Here is a 5719-nt window from a genome sequence, read left to right on the forward strand (position 1 = left end):
TGCGTCGCAGCTCCTGCAAACTGCAGAAGAAGAGAAGCAGCTGGAACTAAATCTAGACCTGGACTTTGATCAGGGAGCGTCGATGGACTGGAGTGACACGAGCAAAACATTTCTCAATCACAGATTTGAAGTCTGTGGCCATAGAAACATTCATTTCTTTCTTTTACTTGGTCTTGTGCTCTTCTCCTGTCTGAAGGACGTGTTCCTCAAAGGGCCGACTGTTTCGGTGGAATTCTCTGAGGGGAACCTACTCTGGTTCTGGTTCTGGTTCTGATCCATGCAGCAGGAACCCAGAACCTGAAGGAGCATCTTCTACGTTCTCTCCACAACTGGAACGAGGCGACAGAAGTGTTTACTGTTTGGATTTTATTTATTCCTGGACTTGTGTAAACGTCTCTCTCTGCAGATTGAATGAATCCTGTTTCCCAGCAGATCAACACACAAAACATTGTTTCTGTTCCCACGTCTCTGATACGACCTCATCATGTGACCTGTGTGATTCTTTACACATTCGCTCACAGATTTGAGCTTCTGACCACATATTTCCTTCTCCGTGTTCTAATTGGCAGATTTGGCTTCAGAGTTCTGAATCCTGACTTTCCTGCACCGCCCTCATTGTTTTTCAAACATTCCATTATTTGCAGCATGTAAAATAAACTACTGTGCATGTTCACATGTCACATGAGTATTGTATCAGGATGTCTTGACCTTTGACCTGAGCTGTGTTTTTCAATGGAACGTTTCTGCTTTGCCACGTTTGCTGGACAGTTTGGGAGAGTTCATCAACATGAGTTTCCTTTTGGTACCTGAAGACTTGTTCTGTACCATGTCTGAATAAATGTAAATAGAAAATATATATATACAATAAATATGTTGTGGTTGTCTTTTTTTTTTAACTTTTTATTTATTCAATATAAACAAAGCATATAAAGATGTAACATAAAATCACACCTGTTTCAATTCATAGTCAATTTAATAGAAATCTTATCACTGACTTTTTCATAAAATCCTTATAAATACCAGGATTTCCGGAGTACTGAGTGCACAGGAATATAAGCTGCAGCCACCAAATTTGAAAAGGATAAAAAAAAAAACTGAACGCATCAGCAGCATGAAGCCCGGGAACCCTTAAAAAGCCGAGTCGTCCACTGCAGAGTGCAAAGCATGCGGAAAGTACGGTAACCATACGAAGATGAAGTATTAATCGTGGAGGCAGAGTCGGATGTAGTGCTGATGTCTTCCGTTTGTTTTTGCCGCGATGCTTCGCATATTGATGATGCTTGCGGCGGTGCCACTCTTTGGTGGCTGCTGTTGCCAGATTGGCTGTTTCCCTACGGTGAGCTTTAGCCGGGTTATCAACTGGAAGGCTCGTAAATGTGGCTGTGAGAGCGCCGTTCACTAACACCAGAACGAGCGCCGCTCACAGTGACGTTCATCAGGCAGATAAATGATACGTTCAGTTCACGTTCGCCCAAAATATGAACGAGTTCATGAACGAACGTTCATTGAACTCGTTCAGGCACAACACTGTATATATATATACAGTATATATATATATATATATATATGTGTGTGTGTCTATATATATATATATATATATATATATATATATATGAGAGAGAATTGTGTGATTTATGACAACTTTAATAGTGTAAGCACATCATTCCTCTATATCTGTATTGCACTGCAGGAGCGATTGCTACCTGTCCAAGATGGCCGCCCTGTAAACGCTCCGCTGTAGTGGGCGGCAGCAGTCGATGAGGCGTCTACTCTTTATTATGTCTCTGGTTGGACCAACAAGAAGGCCCTCGCGCAGCACGGTGTGGAATTGATCACGCCCCACTTCCTGAAGTAGAAAGAACAGTTTGACCTCCCAGAACTCGTTGAGACTGTGGCAGTGGCAAGAGTCCGGATCCACGCTGAGCTCTGCGTCGGTCGGATCAAACAGTTCAACATTCTGACGAGTAAACTCACTCTGACAGAGTGGCATGCCCTGAATGACATTTAGAAAGTGTGCGCCCATTTGATCCTGTTTTGGCCTCGTCTTATTGAATGTTAAATATGTGAAAGGTGCTTAATTATCTCTTTCAGAAACATGTCACAAGCAGGGTCCTCTATCTATTCCGTACTGGATATGTACAGCCATGGCTCTGGATGCTGGTTTTGGGCGTCGTCCAACATTCAGGACCTTCTTGACGAGTCGCTCCGGGTTTCCCTTTCCAGTGCAGTCCTTAAATACAGACCCGGCGATCCTCCCCTTGTGTTGACGCCACCCTTCCAGGTTGGAGGTCTGTCCAGCCGTCCTTTGCTCGATTCGGTCGACATCGTCGGGAACCTGAAACAAAAATCCAACAGACGATTTGTTACATGCACCAATCCATGTTTTTTACAAGCAAAAACTTTAAAATCTAGTTCAAAACTAATCAAATAATACACAAAGCAAAGATTAACTTATTACCAGGGAATATCCAGAAAAAGGTCCCTGAAACATAAAAGTAATTGTGCCAGCACCTATTTCAATGCATGCGACAGGTCCGATGGATTTGTAGGAGGCATGACAACAGTTTATTTCACGTCATAATAAAGTCAAAACTTACTTTGTTCCTGAGTGAAGAGACGAACTCCAAACAACACGGGCAACAGGAACATCAACAGCAATTCAACTGGAACTGAACTGCGTCAATAAACGCAACTGGAAATAAAAGAACGAACAAAATAAAATTTTTACTTTTGTAACTATTTTCACCCCCTCCACAGCGCATGCACAGAGCCTTTAAACAGTTAAAAAAAGGTTTAGCTCGGGCCGGTTACGCTGATCTGGCGATCGTCCTACAACACAAACAAAAGCAAATCTTTTGTGCTCATAGTCTCAGGATGATGGACGATCTCTCCAGAAGTCCATCTTACAGAGCTATTTTATCCAATGAAGGGTATTGAGGAGCTGTATATAGGGAAATGCCCACAGCTTCATCCATTGTTGTCTTTTCTATTCCTCCTGCTCCTCTTCCTCTCTGTGACTCAATGCACCAACTTGTGGTGAACACTTGTATTGCAGGACTAAACTTTCTGGGCCAAGTTGGATAACTTTCTGATTTTGAGCTACGACGGTTAAATATTGTCTCTCTGATTTGCAGAAATGTCCCATATTGTGACTTTTTAAAGAAAAATCTAACATTTTATAGTTGGACAGTTAAATGCAGAAGCAAAGCGAACAATTAAAGCTGAAAAAAAAACCAACTTTGGATTCGGGTTCGGCTATACTGAATAATGGTTTCCTGTGTGTCAGCTTTACTTTTCAGATATAATAAACTGAATAAGTTGTGAGTCTGGTTTTATTTCCAAGCTGCGGTAAAGAGTAAAGATACATTACTTTTAACAGTTTGGACACCTTTTCCTCAATTATATACCTGCAGAGCTGAGAACTCTGCTGTTGGAGAGGTCAGTTTTCTTGTCAGGTCTCTGTGTGTCTCACCTCGTGTTTCCAATTAACCAATGTTCCGCTTGTGTCTACCCCTTCCTTGTGTATTTAAACTCCTCTCCCGCTGTTGTCGGATCATCTCCTCATCATGTCTCGCCTCGTCGTCCCGATCGTCCCCTCTCGTCCCTGTGTTTTCCTCGTGTTCCCTGGACTTTGTGACAATAAGTCAGTTTTTTCTGGAGCTGGCTGAGTCTGCGTTTGGGTCCACCCTACACAACCCTGACATTTCTGAATGGAACTAAATCTCCCCCTGTGACTGTCGACAGACGCCGAGGATAACGGCCTTTAGATGGCTGGTCTCCCTTTACTCATGATTGGAGACAAACTACAACTGTTTTTTTTTTAAATCCTTTTCAGTTTTACTTTGCTAAATCGTGTTTTATTAATCTAGTTTTTATTTTTATTTTTTTTTTCTAACTCTGTTAACATTATTGTGTTAGTACTATTTTAATTATTTATTTTGTTATTACTGTTTTGGTTAATTGGACTAGATTTTGCCTTTCTTGTTTGAATGGATAACGTGCTGTCTGGTGGGTTGGAGTTGGGAGGCTTTGTTTTTGTGTTTTTATATTTTATTTGTGCATAAAAACAAAACGTGTTCCAAAAAAACAAGTCGACGCCACCAATCTTCTTCTTTTGGATTTAACAGCAGTTTACATCCATAAAGTTGCATTACCGCCACCTGCTGGTTCCAGTTAGTCCATACCATTCCCATCACACACACAAAAAGAAAAAGACCGAGGGATGAAAGATGAAAGACACGACTAATCAATTACCTCAGGTTTAAAAAAAAAAAGAAAAGTGAGAATATTTCACACACGTTTTATTAACGGCCCAGGTTGTTGGGACTTTACGTCAACACAAACACGTTGTCCGCTGGGCGCACGCTGCAAGCTCGTGAAGCAAAAGTCACTGGGTTTGACCTGCAGAGTGAAGGAATATGGAGACGAAGGATCCGGCAGCAGGAGACGGACGTCCCGGACCTCACTGGGCTGCTTGGCCGGACAGTCAGAGTCCAGTGGTTCAGATGGTCCAGTATAGTATATTACAAGGCTCCAGCGGCACCGTAATTTTTGTAATTCAGTTTTTATTGCTTTTTTGAACATTAACAACCATACAAAACATATAAATAAAGAGCAAAAATTCAATATATTAACATATATATTGTTGAAAAATTATCTTTATTATCTCGTGGACTGTATTAAGAAAACCTGTGTAAGCAAACATACTATGCATGCGAGTTATACCAAAGCAATGTATTAAACTCTTAAATGTTTTTTAAAACTTGGAATGCAACCATGGGCGATTATAACTGTGTCCGCTGTAGACGCTGGAAGACGCTGGAAGAAGCCCAAAATAGACCAAAGAGAGGACACCATTAGGATCGCCTAAGGAATGAAATAATGATAGGAGGGGCTTTCCAGACATGCCCAAATAAGACACGGCTATTTCCGCACAAGTGTTGTAAGGTAAAAAGAAAAATGGGCAGCACCTGTGAAGGAAGGAGGACCTTCAGCTACTTATTTTTGTGTTCGATCGTGCCTAGCAATGTGTCTGATCGTTTGTGTCTGTCTGAGGATCGATCTGAGCACCGGGTTTTAGCAATACAACTCTACTTTGCATCCAGTTCCTCTCTCCCAGTCTGTTTTATATTAGCAAACGAGCTGAGTACCAGTATAGTTAGAACAATTAGTAATAAATGTTCGTGTAGTCTTCCGACGTCGCATCTGGCCCTGGACAGCGTTCCAACAACAAGACTAGAGAGTTAAAAAAAAAAAAAAAAAAAAGGTTAATCAGTACAAACAGGGTAAGCATTGGCAGTGTCCATCGTATCTCAGCTGTTCACACATCGGCAGTGTCCTCCACATTTACTTTCATCCTAACCTCCTATCACATTTGGCTTCAGAATTTTTATCATAGTCATCTTGAGTTGCATACAATACATACTCATTCACATATAAATACATACAAATATACATACGCACAGACAGACACGCACGTATACACACACGTTACGGTAACCATATCCACTTCCTGTTAACCATTGAGTACTCGTATCTTCCAAAATACTTCTTGTCTATTGTTCAGTTAGAAGCACAATTGTTTCCCCATAACATCTGTGTCAGTTGGCATTCATATAACATATGTATAAATGTACCTCTGTTGTTTTCACATCTCCAACACGTATCCGATTCCCTCAGTTTGAGTTGAGCCATCTTACAGCGAGTCCAATAGCTTCTA

This window comes from Lipophrys pholis, assembly GCF_963383615.2.
Source record: "Lipophrys pholis genome assembly, chromosome: 1".
In the NCBI taxonomy this organism is placed as follows: Eukaryota; Metazoa; Chordata; class Actinopteri; order Blenniiformes; family Blenniidae; genus Lipophrys; species Lipophrys pholis.